Source organism: Gossypium arboreum, chromosome 9 (genome assembly GCF_025698485.1).
Source record: "Gossypium arboreum isolate Shixiya-1 chromosome 9, ASM2569848v2, whole genome shotgun sequence".
In the NCBI taxonomy this organism is placed as follows: domain Eukaryota; kingdom Viridiplantae; phylum Streptophyta; class Magnoliopsida; order Malvales; family Malvaceae; genus Gossypium; species Gossypium arboreum.
Genome location: NC_069078.1, coordinates 63,384,229 through 63,402,196, shown reverse-complemented (window position 1 = coordinate 63,402,196; position 17,968 = coordinate 63,384,229). Strand labels below are relative to the sequence as shown.

Genomic DNA, 17,968 nt, shown 5'->3' with positions numbered 1-17,968 from the left:
TTGTGCGGTCTTTCCTTGTCGCTTTAGGGTATGGCACATGAGGTTTATACTCTTTTCTTACATCAACCTTACAGTTATCTACCACTTTGTCTTGCCCTGGTGTCGGTTCATCTTCAAGTAACCCTTTATCATTATGGACAGTGATGGCATGAAGTTGCTCCCTTGGGTTAGTTTCAGTGTTACTTGGTAAGCCACCTTGTGGTCGTTCAGAGATCAACTTAGCAAGCTGTCCTATTTGAGTTTTGAGCCCTTGAATTGATGCTTGTTGATTCTTAAGCGCTGTTTTGGTATTCTAAAAACGAGTTTCTAACACCGAGATGAATTTTGTGAGCATCTCTTCAAGGTTTGTTTTCTTCTCTTATTGGTAAGGTGGTTGTTGAAAACCTGGAGGATGTTGTGGTTTTTAATTTCTTTGACCACCCCACGAGAAATTGGGATGGTTCCTCTATCCTGCATTATAAGTGTTACTATACGGGTTATTTTGAGGTCTAGAATTATTACCCATAGTGGACTTGTTCCTCCTCGATGCCAGGGTTGACGGATGGATAATCTGTGTTGTGCACTCCTCCTCCATTTGAATCACACCTCAACACTGGATGTACCTAAGTAGAACCATACAAACCATCATTTTTCTTATTTAAAAGTTTTACCTGGTTAGATAGCATAGTGACTGCGTCGAGGTTGAAAACACCAGCCATTTTTTTCGGCTTCGTTCTCATGACTTGCCACTGATAGTTATTCAGTGACATGTCTTCAATAAATTTGTAAGCCTTTTCAGGTGTTTTGTTTTTTAAAGTTCCACCGGCAGCTGCATCGATAAGTTGCCTTGTTAAAGAGTTCACAATGTTGTAAAAAGTCTGAACCTGGAGCCATAGAGGTAACCCATGGTGAGGGCACTTTCTCAATAAGTCTTTGTATCTCTCCCATGCGTCATAGAGAGTTTCTAAATCCATTTACACAAAGGAAGAGATATCATTCCTCAGTTTAGCCGTTTTAGCTGGCGGAAAATATTTAAGTAAAAATTTTTCGGCCATTTGTTCCCAAGTAGTGATTGACCCTCGTGGTAATGAGTTCAACCATTGTTTAGCCTTATTCCTCAATGAAAAGGGAAACAACTGAAGGCAAATGGAAACATTAGAAATGCCATTGATCTTAAAGGTGTCGCAAAATTCTAGAAAATTTGCTAAATGAGTGTTTGGATCCTCGTCTACAAACCATCAAACTGAACAAACTGTTGTATCATTTGAATCATGTTAGGTTTCAGCTCAAAATTATTTGCAGCAACAGCAGGTCTAACTACACTTGATTCAGTTACTGTTAAAGTAGGTTTAGCATAATCATACATAGTACGAGGAGCAGGATCCTGATCTACTAGATTTGCAGCAACCAGAGGAGGTAACGGATTATTTTGATTATTAGCCATCTCCTCGGTTGTGGTATGGATATCGGCCTATCGCTCTTCCTCTATGTATTGTAGGCTTCGCATTATTTCTATTCGGTTTCTACGAGCTGTTCTTTTGATTTCGCTATGAAAAAGTAGAGGTCCTGACAGATTTCTTCTAGTCATAAACTATAAAAACCTGCCAGAAGTAGAGAAAAGAAGATTTAGTAAATAAAAAAACAAAATTAAATTGCAATGAAAATAAAGAATGGCTAAAGTAATAAAAATTAAGCGTTCCTAATATCTTAGTCCCCGACAACGGCGCCAAAAACTTGGTGGCCGTGAAACTAACTAAAAATTCGACTAAGGAAAGTGCACCTATTGAACAGTACTATAGATATGGTGAGACCGTAAATATCGTATCCACGAGGACTAAAAGTACTAGTAATTACTATCTTTTTATTATCTATCCTAACAATTAAGAGAATGTTTTAAACTAACACTAATTATCTAATTAACTAAGATTGCGACAGAGATTAAAGTTGAAAGATACTTTTGGAAAACCAATGGAGAAGATAATACCCAAGGAAGAATTCACCTAGACTTCACTTATTACCTCTGAATTAGATGATTTATTCACTTATTACCCAAGTGAGTGGCATGTACAGGGACTTAGTTTTTATGATAGATGTTGTTATGATTAGCCAAATGTATTGGCTTATATTGATTAATTGTATACAACCATGAGATGTGGCTTATAATGATTGTGGCTTGTATTGTAACACCCCGAACCCGAGACCGTCGCCGGAGTCGAACACGAGGTGTTAACAGACTTCAAACCACTTATTGAGAATTTCCCAGACAAGCTGCCAGTCTGTGTACTAGTCGCTTCAAAAATCATAACTCGAGTTTTACAACTCGAAAATCAGTTTTGTAATTTTTCCCTGAAACTAGACTCATATTTCCATCTACAGATTGTTTTCTAGAATTTTTGGTCAAGCCAATTAGTACAGTTTATTAGTTAAAGTCTCCCATGTTACAGGGGTCGACTACACTAACCTTCGTGCATTACAACTCGAATAACTCCCTGTGCAGGGCTTCAATACTGATGCCGTTTGTTTCTATAGAAACTAGACTCAAAGAGGAATTTATACATATATGTTATGACTCCTAATTATCTCTGGTTAATTTATAATGAATTTTCAAAGTCGGAATATGGAATCCAGAAACTGTTCTGGCCCTGTTTCACGAAAACCCAAATATCTTTTAACATACAACTCATATGACCGTTTCGTTTCTTCCATATGAAAATGGATTCATCAAGGTTCATTGACATAATTTATTCACTATTTAATTCCATTCCTACTATTTTTAGTGATTTTTCACATCCACGTCACTGTTGCTGCCAGCATCTATTTCTAGGGTAGGCTTTCTCTAACACATAGTTTCTATGATTCAACCACCCCTTTTTCATATATAGTCCAAAATATAATCATGATGACCCATTCTAATGGCTGGTCATTGCCAAACATTTCCGTGCCTCTTAATGAGCATATACATACCAAATGATTATAACATTATGCTCAAAACATTTATAAGCCATTTTCGCATGGCTATTCAAAATTTTACATACCAAGTTCAAACAAAACATAATAGCCTATACATGCGAAATGTACTCCAAGACCAACTACGAAGAAAATACCAAAAGTTGTTAGCGGTGTGATGACTTGATGACGGTCCCGAATACGCAAAAGGTCGAGTCCAAGAAACCTAAAATAGGTGACAAGCAAACACCGAATGAGTATATAACTCGATAAGTCATAAGCAATGCACTAACAACCATTAATAACATTATCGCAAGAGGAAACAAAATGGAGCGAGGCTAATTACTCCATTCAAACCGAACTATACCATAGTTCCTTAGACCTTTCGATTCAATCACATACCAAGTTACACATTCACATTCCATTTACTAATCAATAAGACATTTGAAGCATTTTTATACACCATTTTGTTTTCGTCACAATCATACATCTACATGACCTTTCACTCATTCCGCGATAATTCTTATGTACCTGACTTCAATTTACATTGTCACATAGGTTCAAACTTACCAAGCTCGACCCCAAATATAAACATAGCACCTACTAGCCATGAACTCAAGGTACTTACCCGATCCACTGTCCGTGATCAACTCAATAGTGTCGCACACTCAGTGTCAATAGTGATTCAAAAGCATATAGTGAGTCCGCACACTTAGTGCTATATAATCAATTCGCACACTTAGTGCTATATGATCAAACTCGCACACTTAGTGATGTACAAGTTTTACACCCGCACACTTAGTGCCATTCTCATGATCACAAATGTTTATACCCGCACACTTAGTGCTGAAATCAACAACTCAATACATCTCACCTCTTTTCCTTTCATTCAATACTTCCATCACCACATACACACATGTATATAAATTCATCATTCCTTTTGGCATAATTACATAGACATTATGTCTATTCAAATCAATACAAAATATATGCTTAGTGACTTACCTTGTGTTGGGTAAAACAGTCCAAATCGGCTACTCGATGACCTTCGTCTTTCCCTTGCTTGATTCTCCTTCTTTAACTCCTTGAGCTTAATCAATAAATCAACTAGTTTAACCATCTTGCTAAACATTCATAATTCAATTACACATGCATATGTATGTTTGTATATTCGGCAACCATCCTCACTTATTACCCATTTAGTCAATTATCTAAGCCATGATAAGGCTTCAATACGGTTGCCTCTAACCGAATACATGCACACTAATCTACTTCATTTGGCGAATATGCATGTCTATGTTGAGGCCAAGTTTACACTAATACCACACAAAAAAAACAGCATACATTTTACTAACTAACGCATTACATATTGTAGCTCAATACACATCTCTCATTTACTACATAACCAAAACATCATCTCAAGCAATATACACCTTGAAATAGTATATATGTCATACCAATTCACCATGTGCAAACATATATTCATGTAGGTGCAAGGGCCGAATCTCAAGTTGTTTATATCCAAGTATAAACACATATCCAAAGCTCAAATCTTACCTACCATGCAACATGCATGAATCATACTTATGGATATACCATGACCGAATACATCACAACACCATAATTTTGGTCATGATTAAGCAAAGAACTTAATGTCTTACTCAAAAATACTAAAAAGAAAGTCCAAGAGCCATCAATCCACCATCACATATACCATTAACAAGCTTCATATTTAACATGCAATGGCATTAACACAAAATCCACCTTGGCCAAATACCATCCCCATGATATAACAAAGATTTGAACCATGGGCTAATAAGAACATCAAGCTAGTAACTAAAACATGCATGAATCTCATGGCACAACCTCAAACATACCTTAATCTTGATGCAAGTATAGCCAAACCCCTTCCTAATCCTCTTCCAAACCAAACATGAAGCAAAAATTCCCTCTTCTTCCCCTCTTTGGTATTTTCGGTCAAGAGAGAATGAAATGGATGAGCAAAATTTTTTTTCCTTTCTTTTCTTCAATGTACGGCAATGGGGGGTTCACTCACACACTTTTTTTTTCTTTCTTTATTACCCATACTTATTTGTTTATTGTTTCTCCCTAATGCACCAACAAAACATGTTTCATGACATGTTTAGCCCATACTCCTTGTCATGGGCGGCCACCTCCTATAAAAGAGGATATTTGACATGCAAGGCCATTGTTTTGCATGCATGCTTTAATTAGTCATCACACATTTCCCCATCATACTTTCAAAGCTTTCTACTAGGTCCTTTCTAGTGAAATTCACATTTATAACTCTAAATCAAACATCGAAAATGTCACACACGAATTAACACATATCATAAGCATCAAAATGAGCATTAAATTATTTTTATGCCTCGATTTTGTGGTCCCGAAACCACATTCGACTAGGGTCAATTTTGGGCTGTCACAACTCTCCCCACTTAAGAAATTTTCGTCCCGAAAATCTTACCGTAAATAGATTTAGGTATCGCTCTTTCATAGAGTTCTCGGGTTCCCAAGTAGCTTCTTCTATCCCGTGTTTGAGCCATAACACCTTCACCAGCGGAACCCTTTTGTTTCGCAACTCCTTCACTTCACGAGCTAGGATACGAATCGGTTCTTCTTCATAACTCATATCGGCTTGAATTTCAACCTCTGATGGACTAATTACGTGCGACGGATCAGATCTATAGCGTCGAAGCATCGAAACATGAAAGACGTCGTGAATCTTTTCAAGTTCAGGGGGCAAAATCAAACGATACGCAACTGGACTGACTCGTTCGGATATCTCATATGGCCCGATGAACCTCGGACTCAATTTGCCCTTGCGCCCAAATCTGAGTATCTTTTTCCAAGGCGAAACTTTAAGAAACACTTTATCTCCCACCTGATACTCAATGTCTTTTCGTTTCAGATCCGCGTACGACTTATGACGATCGGAGGCTATCTTCAGATTTTCGCGGATTACTCTTACTTTCTGTTCAGCATCTTTAATCAAATCCACTCCGAAAATTTTGCTCTCACCGAGCTCGGTCCAAAACAATGGTGTACGGCATTTACGCCCGTACAAGGCCTCGTAGGCGCCATCTTAATACTTGATTGAAAACTATTGTTGTGCGAATTCAATCAAAGGTAAATATCGTTCCCATGAACCACTGGAACTCGAGGATGCAACATCTCAACATATCCTCAAGTATCTGAATTATTCGCTCGGATTGACCATCGGTTTGGGGGTGAAAGGCGGTCTGAAATGCAACTTGGTACCCAAAGCTTCTTGCAATTTCTTCCAAAATCGCGAGGTGAACCTCGGATCTCTATCCGACACAAGCAAATCAGTACCCGTGTAATCTCACAATCGAGAAACGTACAATTCAGCTAGTTTATCCAATAAAAATCCGTGCATACGAGGATAAAGTGAGCCGACTTAGTCGGTCTATCAACAACAACCCAAATCGCATCCTTCTTACTAGTCGACAATGGCGGCCGGACACAAAGTCCATTGTGACTCGATCCCATTTCCACTCGGTATCATGATCGGTTGAAGTAACCACGAAGGCACTTGATGTTCCGCTTTCACTTGTTGACATATTAAACATCTCAAAACAAAGTCGGAGATGTCTCGTTTCATACCATGCCACCAAAACCGACATTTCAAATCGTTGTACATCTTCGTACTCCCCGGGTGAATTGACATTCGGCTACAATGAGCTTCGTTCAGAATCATCGAAATGAGTTTTGAATTTCTTGGAACACACAAACGATTTCTGAACCTCAAACAATCGTCATCATCAATTTGAAACTCCGATTCCTTGTTCGGAACACACTCAGCCCGTTTTGCAACCAACTCATCGTCAACTTTCTGAGCTTCGCGAATTTGATGAGTCAATAATGGTTTGGCCTTTAATTCGGCTATTAACACATTTTCGGGTAGGATAGACAAGTGTACATTCATTGCTCGTAAAGCAAACAGTGATTTCAAGCTTAAGGCGTCCGCAACCACATTAGCCTTTCCCGGGTGATAATCAATGACCAGCTCATAATCTTTCAACAACTCAAGCCAACGTCTTTGTCTCAAATTTAAGTCTCTTTGAGTCATCAAATATTTGAGACTTTTGTGATCCGAAAATACATGGCACTTCTCACCAAATAAGTAATGTCGCCATATTTTCAAGGCGAATACGATGGCAGCTAATTCGAGATCATGGGTCGGATAATTTTTCTCATGTGGCTTTAATTGTCTCGACGCATAGGCCACAACTCGACCTTCTTGCATCAATACGCAACCTAACCCAAGTAGGGAGGCATCACTATAGATGACAAACTCTTTGCGGATCCGGCTGTACTAATCTTGGAGCTTAGTCAAATGAGTTTTCAATTGGTCGAAACTTTTCGACACTTTTCCGTCCATTCAAACTTGACATCTTTACAAGCGGTTTAAGTCATAGGTGTGGCTATCATCGAGAATCCTTTTACAAACCGTCGGTAGTAACCGCAAGTCCCAAAAAGCTCCAAACCTCGAATATTTCTTGGAGGCTTCCGGTTAAGTATGGCTGAAATTTTGCTCGGTCGACTCGAATACCGATCACGAGATACCACATGACCCAAGAAGCTAACCTCTCTTAACCGAACTCACACTTGCTGAACTTAGCATATAAGCGCTTATCTCGTAAAATTTGCAACACTAATCTCGGTGCTTCACATGTTCGGTCTCATCTCTTGAATAGACCAAGATGTCGTCAATGAACACAACTACGAACCGATCCAAATACGATCCGAAGATCCGATTCATCAAATCCATAAATGCCGCGGGGCATTAGTGAGCCCAAACGGCATCACTAAGAACTCGTAGTGACCATATCTCGCTCAAGGCGGTTTTGGGTATGTCCGAATCCGAATATGGCGATAATAGCCCGATCTCAAATCTATTTTTGAGAACACCGAGGCTCCTTCAGTTGATCGAACAAATCATCGTCTGCTGTAATGGATATTTGTTCTTTATTGTCACTTTATTAAGCTGACGATAGTCGATGCACAACCTCATGGTTCCGTCCTTCTTTTTCACAAACAACACTAGTGCACCCCAAGGTGAGAAACTTGGTCGAGCGAAACCTCTATCCGTCAACTCTTGCAACTGAGCTTTCAACTCCTTCAACTTAGTTGGTGCCATACGATACGGAGCTATCGAAATTGGCGTAGTCCCAGGTACAAGCTCAATACCAAACTCTACTTCCCGAATAGGTGGTAAACCCGGTAATTCTTCAGGAAAAACATCCAGGTATTCACAAACCACCGGCACCGATTCGGGTTTCTTTTCCAATTCCTTATCATCAAGCACATACGCAAGGTATGCTTCGCACCCTTTCTTACATGTTTCGGGCCAACATTGTTGATATTACACCGGCAACCCTTTAAGTCCGTAGACTCAACTCGGATTATCTCGTTATTCGCGCACCTCAAATCAATGGTCTTGCTTTTGCAATTCACAACCGCATCATGCACGGTCAACCAATCCAAACCAAGAATAACATCAAATTCATCAAGCGGAAAAAGCATCAGTCTGCGGAAGCGGGACCCTCGGATTACTAGGGACCTTTCTTGCACACTTTGTCGACAAGCACGTAACGACCCAAGGGATTTGACACCGAATTACGAACTCGAGAGACTCAATAGGTAAAGTCTTCTTTGGATGCTAAGGTTTCGCATATATAAGAATGAGTAGAACCGGGTCAATCAAAGCAATCACATTAGTATCAAAGAGAGTGAAAGTACCGGTGATAACATCGGGGAGGATGCTTCCTCTCGTGCACGGATGGTATATGCCCTAGCGAGTCTGGGTCTCAGATCGAACAGCCGTATCAGTGGCCCCTCTCTGACTACCACCCCTACCTCCTGAAATTCTTGGTGGTCTACCTCTAGCTGTCATTCCACTAGGTCTTGTACCTTGCATCCTATTCTTCTCATCAAGCTCCGTGCAATCTCTAATGAAGTGGTCCTTCGAACCGCATCCGTAACAAGCCCTATTGGTAGACTTACCCCAACATTCACCTATGTGTCTTCTCCCACATTGGGGGCATTCAGGTTTCTCTTGACGGTTATTGCCCACACTAGCTACCAAAGTAGCTCGGGAGTCCGTCAATGGTCGTGCTCTAATGGAAATTCCCGCAGTCATCCTCGATTTATTGGTGTCCTCCCTGAACTTCTTTACAGCCGAGAACGGAGCTTTACCCGTCGATCTTTTGCGATAGTCTCTAGCTTCAAATTCAGCCTTCTTCTTCTCCTTTCCACGTTCCTCCGCCTTGCAAGCTCGTTCAACTAGTGTTACGAATTCTTTTATCTCTAAAATACCCACTAGCAGCTTTAGATCTTCATTCAATCCTTCTTCAAACCTCTTGCACATAGCAACCTCATCAGCCACACACTCCCGGGCATACCGACTGAGTCTTACGAACTCATGTTCGTATTCAGATACTGTCATACGGCCTTGCTTGAGTTCCAAGAATTCCTTACGCTTTTGATCGATGAACCGTTGACTAATATATTTCTTTCGAAACTCCGTTTGAAAGAAATCCCAAATAACTCGTTCGTTTGGAACTATGGAAATCAAGGTCCTCCACCAATAGTAGGTGAGTCTTGCAACAAGGATATAGCACACTTTAGACATTCATCGGTGTGCATGACGGTTCATCAAACACCGAATGGTGTTATCAAGCGAACTTCGGCCCTTTCGGCATCATCAAGAACTATGGCCTGAACTCTTCAGCCCGCTTCCTAATCAAGTCTACGGTGGCTTACTCAGCCTCACGAGGTCGATGGCGATGGCATTACGGGCTCTTGGGGTGGATTATTCAAATTCGGAATTGTTGGACAGCCGGATTGGTTCGGGCATATTATGCGACCCACTCATTCATCATGGTAAAAAGGCTTGTCTAGCCCCTCACCCTGATTATTCGCAGATGACTGAGGTTCAACAGGCGGCGTCCCTTGTGCAGGAGCAGCCACTACACTTTCAACGTCATCTGCCAAGGTTCTCTCTACACCGGGATCCATTTACTAATCAAAACAATAATTTTAACCGTTAGAAGTCATCACACATTTAAACATTAACATTAAGGCATGTATAGCTAGACTCATACGTGCTATGGTAGTCCTAGAACCGACTAAACCATAGCTCTGATACTAATAAAATTGTAACAACCCGAACCCGAGACCGTCGCCGGAGTCGAACACGAGGTGTTAACAGACTTCAAACCACTTATTGAGAATTTCCCAGACAAGCTGCCAGTCTATGTACTAGTCGCTTCAAAAATCATAACTCCAGTTTTACAACTCGAAAATCAGTTTTGTAATTTTTCCCTGAAACTAGACTCATATGTCCATCTACAGATTTTTTTCTAGAATTTTTGGTCCAGCCAATTAGTACAGTTTATTAGTTAAATTCTCCCATGTTACAGGGGTCGACTACACTGACCTTCGTGCGTTACAACTCGAATAACTCCGTGTGCAGGGCTTCAATACTGATTCCGTTTGTTTCTATAGAAACTAGACTCAAAGAGGAATTTATACATATATGGTATGACTCCTAATTATCTCTGGTTAATTTATAATGAATTTTCAAAGTCGGAACAGGGAATCCAGAAACCGTTCTGGCCCTGTTTCACAAAAACCCAAATATCTTTTAACATACAACTCATATGACCGTTTCGTTTCTTCCATATGAAAATGGATTCATCAAGGTTCATTTACATAATTTATTCACTATTAAATTCCATTCCTACTATTTTTAGTGATTTTTCACATCCACGTCACTGTTGCTGCCAGCATCTATTTCTAGGGTAGGCTTTCTCTAACACATAGTTTCTATGATTCAACCACCCCTTTTTCATATATAGTCCAAAATATAATCATGATGACCCATTCTAATGGCTGGTCATTGCCAAACATTTCCGTGCCTCTTAATGAGCATATACATACCAAATGATTATAACATTATGCTCAAAACATTTATAAGCCATTTTCGCATGGCTATTCAAAATTTTACATACCAAGTTCAAACAAAACATAATAGCCTATACATGCGAAATGTACTCCAAGACCAACTACTGAAGAAAATACCAAAAGTTGTTAGCGGTGTGATGACTTGATGACGGTCCCGAATACGCAAAAGGTCGAGTCCAAGAAACCTAAAATAGGTGACAAGCAAACACCGAATGAGTATATAACTCAGTAAGTCATAAGCAATGCACTAACAACCATTAATAACATTATCGCAAGAGGAAACAAAATGGAACGAGGCTAATTACTCCATTCAAACCGAACTATACCATAGTTCCTTAGACCTTTCGATTCAATCACATACCAAGTTACACATTCACATTCCATATACTAATCAATAGGACATTTGAAGCATTTTTATACACCATTTTGTTTTCGTCACAATCATACATCTACATGACCTTTCACTCATTCCGCGATAATTCTTATGTACCTGACTTCAATTTACATTGTCACATAGGTTCAAACTTACCAAGCTCGACCCCAAATATAAACATAGCGCCTACTAGCCATGAACTCAAGGTACTTACCCGATCCGCTGTCCGTGATTAACTCAATAGTGTCGCACACTCAGTGTCAATAGTGATTCAAAAGCATATAGTGAGTCCGCACACTTAGTGCTATATAATCAACTCGCACACTTAGTGCTATATGATCAAACTTGCACACTTAGTGCTGTACAAGTTTTACACCCGCACACTTAGTGCCATTCTCATGATCACAAATGTTTATACCCGCACACTTAGTGCCGAAATCAACAACTCAATACATCTCACCTCTTTTCCTTTCATTCAATACTTCCATCACCACATACACACATGTATATAAATTCATCATTCCTTTCGGCATAATTACATAGACATTATGTCTATTCAAATCAATACAAAATATATGCTTAGTGACTTACCTTGTGTTGGGTAAAACAGTCCAAATCGGCTACTCGATGACCTTCGTCTTTCCCTTGCTTGATTCTCCTTCTTTAACTCCTTGAGCTTAATCAATAAATCAACTAGTTTAACCATCTTGCTAAACATTCATAATTCAATTACACATGCATATGTATGTTTGTATATTCGGCAACCATCCTCACTTATTACCCATTTAGTCAATTATCTAAGCCATGATAAGGCTTCAATACGGTTGCCTCTAACCGAATACATGCACACCAATCTACTTCATTTGGCCGAATATGCATGTCTATGTTGAGGCCAAGTTTACACTTAATACCACACACAAAAAAAACAGCATACATTTTACTAACTAACGCATTACATATTGTAGCTCAATACACATCTCTCATTTACTACATAACCGAAACATCATCTCAAGCAATATACACCTTGAAATAGTATATATGTCATACCAATTCACCATGTGCAAACATATATTCATGTAGGTCCAAGGGCCGAATCTCAAGTTGTTTATATCCAAGTATAAACACATATCCAAAGCTCAAATCTTACCTACCATGCAACATGCATGAATCATACTTATGGATATACCATGACCGAATACATCACAACACCATAATTTTGGTCATGATTAAGCAAAGAACTTAATGTCTTACTCAAAAATACTAAAAAGAAAGTCCAAGAGCCATCAATCCACCATCACATATACCATTAACAAGCTTCATATTTAACATGCAATGGCATTAACACAAAATCCACCTTGGCCAAATACCATCCCCATGATATAACAAAGATTTGAACCATGGGCTAATAAGAACATCAAGCTAGTAACTAAAAACATGCATGAATCTCATGGCACAACCTCAAACATACCTTAATCTTGATGCAAGTATAGCCAAACCCCTTCCTAATCCTCTTCCAAACCAAACATGAAGCAAAAATTCCCTCTTCTTCCCCTCTTTGGTATTTTCGGTCAAGAGAGAATGAAATGGATGAGCAAAATTTTTTTCCTTTCTTTTCTTCAATGTACGGCAATGGGGGGGTTCACTCACACACATTTTTTTTTTCTTTCTTTATTACCCATACTTATTTGTTTATTGTTTCTCCCTAATGCACCAACAAAACATGTTTCATGACATGTTTAGCCCATACTCCCTTGTCATGGGCGGCCACCTCCTATAAAAAGAGGGATATTTGACATGCAAGGCCATTGTTTTGCATGCATGCTTTAATTAGTCATCACACATTTCCCCATCATACTTTCAAAGCTTTCTACTAGGTCCTTTCTAGTGAAATTCACATTTATAACTCTAAATTAAACATCAAAAATGTCACACACGAATTAACACATATCATAAGCATCAAAATGAGCATTAAATTATTTTTATGCCTCGGTTTTGTGGTCCCGAAACCACATTCCGACTAGGGTCAATTTTGGGCTGTCACATGTATGCCTAGTTATTCATGATAAGTTCTAATGTTTGCGATGCAATGATGTTTTTATGCTTGTGGGACATGCATGATTGGTGTTAAAACATGTGTGTCTGATAAATGCTTCATGACCAATCAAAATGGTTATAGCCATGAAGTAATTTTATTGTATAGAAATAAGGCGATGATGATTGAACATGAATGCTTAATGTTTAAATAAGGTCACTTGACAAGGTCAATGAATATGGATTAATGTGTCTAGACTTGATATTATATGAGTATGTGAAACTTGTGAACGATAGCATGTTAAAGTTAATAATACACCTTAGTAAAGTCTGCTAAATCATTAAAATGATGCAATGATGTATAACTTTGATGTGTGTAAAGATCTGAGGGATTAATGGTAAAAAAAAGTCTTGGAAAATAGCCTAAGTGGTAGCCGCACGGGTAGAGACACGACCTAGCACACAGATGTGTGGTTTGGCCGTGTAGTTAAATTTTGTTTGTTGATGTCATAGTTAGAGAGTCACACGGACTAAGGACACGGGTGTGTCTTGGGCACACAGGCATGTCCCTATGCCCACACGGGTGTGTGACCCTGTTTCATGGAAAGAAATTTTCTAAGTTTTCTCAAAACTTTCTAAGGTCCTCGGTTTAGTCCCTAACTAATTTGAATGCATGTTTAGGGCATCGTAGGCCGTGTATGGGACATTATGCATGTGTCTGAAAAGTTTTGAATTAAAAAGAAATTTTATGGCCTGATTTTTGCATGTATGTGAATGTTTAAGTCTGATAATGCCTCGTACCTTGTCCCGGCATCGGACACCGGTAAGGGTTGTTACATTACCTATGCATATTAAACAGAATGGGGTGAGTTTACATAAACTCAGTGTGTAATACCATAGAAAACAAACAATACTAGACATAGTGCACAGTCAAATACAGTTTTGGGCCTAAGCTCTTTTCAGTAGTAGTAACTGTTTGGGCCTTATCCCATCTCAGTACGATATCAAATATGTAGTAGGGCCTTGGCCCATCACAGTATCAGTATGCATTAAGGCCTTAGCCCATCACAATATCAGTAGCAGTCATGCAGTATTAAGTAACAAAGTCCTACCCAGCCAGCCTCTACACAACATCTTAGTCCAACGCTACACTCCATGTGGGGGTTAAATCATCCTACCCATCCCTACACTCCAAGTAGTATCAAATACGGCACAAACAGTAATTTGCAGCTGTGCTACCAGTATATTAGGCTTAAGAGCCTTTCAGTACACTTTCTCCAAATATAATCAACCCAAGCCCATGCAATGCAACATACAAATCATGACATGCTATCTCATGATATCAGTACATATAACCAGTTTAGTATACATGCATACCATCATCATGACCAATATATATAAATCAAAGAGTCATCTCACACAATTAGGGGTCTAAGTGATGCTTATCGACCCTACAGTAGGTTCACAGTCGACTTGGGTGACCCGTGCAACCTTAGCAATCAATTCAGTGAAAACGAGCTCACATGCCCATGTGGCTTGCCCTTGTGGCCCAAACAACCCACATTTTCCTTAGCCGTGTGGATTACACGGCTTGGCCCAAAATCCTACACGCCAGTGTGGACTACCTGTATGGGTCCACAAGCCTGTGTGGTCCATACAGCCTAAATCAGTCCAGCCTGTGTCACACATGGCCTACCTGGCCATCAGAAAGTCGTGTCTTGTGCACATGGCCTGGCCTTATTGATCACAAGCTCGTGTTAGGGCACACGGGCGACCAAACGCCCATGTGGCATCGATAGTGGGGTTTTTGGCTTTCGTCGAAACCCTATTTTCTGTGTTTTCAGGTACACACCTATATCGTTTTCAACGTAAAAGCAATTCCAAGCAATCCCCAACCTAAAATTGATCAATATTTCACTCTATTAATCACTTAAACAATTGAATTAAACTAAACCCGAAACGGGGTATTCATCTATTGAAAGAAAAATGATTACCTTAGATCGAACAATGAAGTCTCTTCACCACCACGGCACCGATTGAATAACTTCAGCCCTTTAACCTTTTACAAACATAAAGTGAATCCCATTAACCACTATCCATTACCCAAAATGAAAAATGGTACTTACCACACTTACCAATAACGCAACGCACAAAAAAGTGTCGAAGAATGAGACGCTAAACAATGATAGTAGGGAAAACAAAACAAAACGAAAACAACAATAAGAATGGGGAAAGAATTTGGCAGAGAACAGATGAGAAAAGAAAGAAAGAAGAAGAAAAAAATGAAAAAAGAAGAAGTCGACGAGAAAATGATTAGTTTTTTTTCTGCACAGAGAATTTTTAGGAAACTATTTTACTCAAATCCCACCACCTACCTTATCTCAATCCCTTAATTTTCTCTCTCAACTCCCACTACACACCCACCACTCAGAATCCCAGTTCAACACAACTTTAGCCGATCCTTAAGAAAAAATACTACTCCTTGCCATCGCAGAGAATCGAACACAAGCCCTCCAACACACCAACACTCCACTTAACCACTAGACCATCTGACCCATTCTGATATGGTTTTGCAAACAATTAAATAAAAGCTTACTGAACAAGAGTGAGGCTTAACTTAGAAAAATTTTAAAATTTTCCAAAGGCATGACTTAAACTTGGGACCTCCCACATACACCCAGAACATTTAACCACTGAAGGAGACAAATATTTGTGTCAAAACACCACTGAATCAAAAACAAAATTTTTAGGGCATTACAATATGTTTGGATTAGTTTTGCTAAATGAATTATACACGTGAATTATACTTAGTAAATCAAATTAAATTGGTTGGTAATTGAATAGGTAAATGACATGGAATTGAGTATTAAATTTAATTGAAATGGATGTGGTATGATTATGTGTTGGTTGATGACTTTTGGCTGTATAATTGTGTCTTAAAATGATACCATATGAGCTTGTGTAGGTATGTGCAAGAAAGGGTGGCAAATTGGTCTTACAAATGGCCTATTTTTGTCCACACGGGTAGAGACACGGGCGTGTGTCTCAGCCGTGTGTGACACACGGTTAGGTTACACGATCGTGTGTCCCCTTAGTGTTGAAATTGAATTGAAGTCAGTATGCTCCACATGATCTCACACACGGGCGTGTACCTGGCCGTGTGGTATAAGTCAGTGTGCCCCCCTAAATGGCACACGGCCTAGCACACGGGTGTGTGGTTGGCCGTGTGACCCAAGTCAATATACTCTCTAGTTTTCACACGGCCTGGCACATGGGTATTGTAACGCCCCCACGCCCGAGACCATCACCGGAGTCGAGCTTGAGGGGTTACCGAACATAATTTATCAATTAAAGAACTTCAAATCATTTGTTTCTACATTCACAGCTTTCTAGCTACTCGCGTCACAGTTACAATAAAAATCATATCTCGAGTTAAGAAACTCGAAATCAAGATCCATAAATTTCCCCTGAATCTAGACTCATATATATATTTACTAATTTTTTTATAGAATTTTTGGTTGGGCCAATTGGTACATTTTATTAGTTAAAGTGTCCCCTGTTTCAGGGTTTGACTGCTCTGACCTCTGTGTATTACGAATCAGATATCTCTCTATACAGAATTTCAATGACTATGTGGTTTATTTCTCTTAAAACTAAACTCAATAAGAAATCTTTAAATATAAATAATTACTTCTAATTATTTGTTTTCAATTTATTATGAATTTTTAAAATCAGGACAGAGGATCCAGAAATCACTCTGGCCCTGTTTCACAAAAGTTTAAATATCTCATAACATATAATTTATATGCTTGTTTTGTTCAATCCAAATGAAAATAGACTCATTAAGCTTCAATTTCATAACTTACTCATCATTTAGTTCCATTTATACTATTTTTAGTGATTTTTCAAATTCATGTCATTGCTGCAGCAATATTCTATTTTAAGGCAAGTTTCATCTTTCCATGAGTTTTTATAAACTAGATAACCTATTAAACTTCCATGATATCAAACATGATCTAAATTAGCCATCACCATGACTTATCAATATCAAACATTTTCTCAACCAAACATGGCCACATCATAAAATTATTTACACAAAATAAGTATATTGCTATACATGCCATACTTAAGTTTTACAAGCCATTTACCCAGATGAAAGTCCTTTGGATAGTGTGATCGAACCTTCGACCTGTCCCGATTCCCGAGCCGGCTTGTTCAAAACTATAGTGAATGAAAAAGAGGGAGTAAGCATAAATGCTTAGTAAGTTCATATGTAAATAACAAGTAACATAACAATACAAATATACCAAACAACTTTAGCATGGTATCACCAAAACATATATCACATTTCTAAACATCATTCATCATCTTACCACCTTACCGTTGTTGTATCTATTTTCAACCCGAGGGTTAAGAACATACCTGTCCAAAGTGTCCATTTCAAAACACTTACCAAAACGTCGCTTGCATCTTAAGTGTTCTTCCATTTCACTAGAAATTTCACCCGTTGAACACATCGGAATACAACTCGGATACACGGATAATTTGCACATAAGTGCCTCATATGTAATCAAGAAATCATGTAACCCACCCCTAAGTGAACTCGGACTCAACTCAACGAGCTCGGGC

General features: G+C 39.0%; 1 non-coding gene across 1 annotated transcript; it reads left to right on the top strand.

Annotated features, from left to right (window-relative positions):
• The first annotated feature begins 879 nt into the window (after positions 1 to 879).
• On the top strand, positions 880 to 986 carry LOC128280938 (small nucleolar RNA R71). The gene has a single exon (XR_008271156.1). It is a non-coding gene; the product is annotated as a small nucleolar RNA R71 (small nucleolar RNA).
• Positions 987 to 17,968: the final 16,982 nt, after the last annotated feature.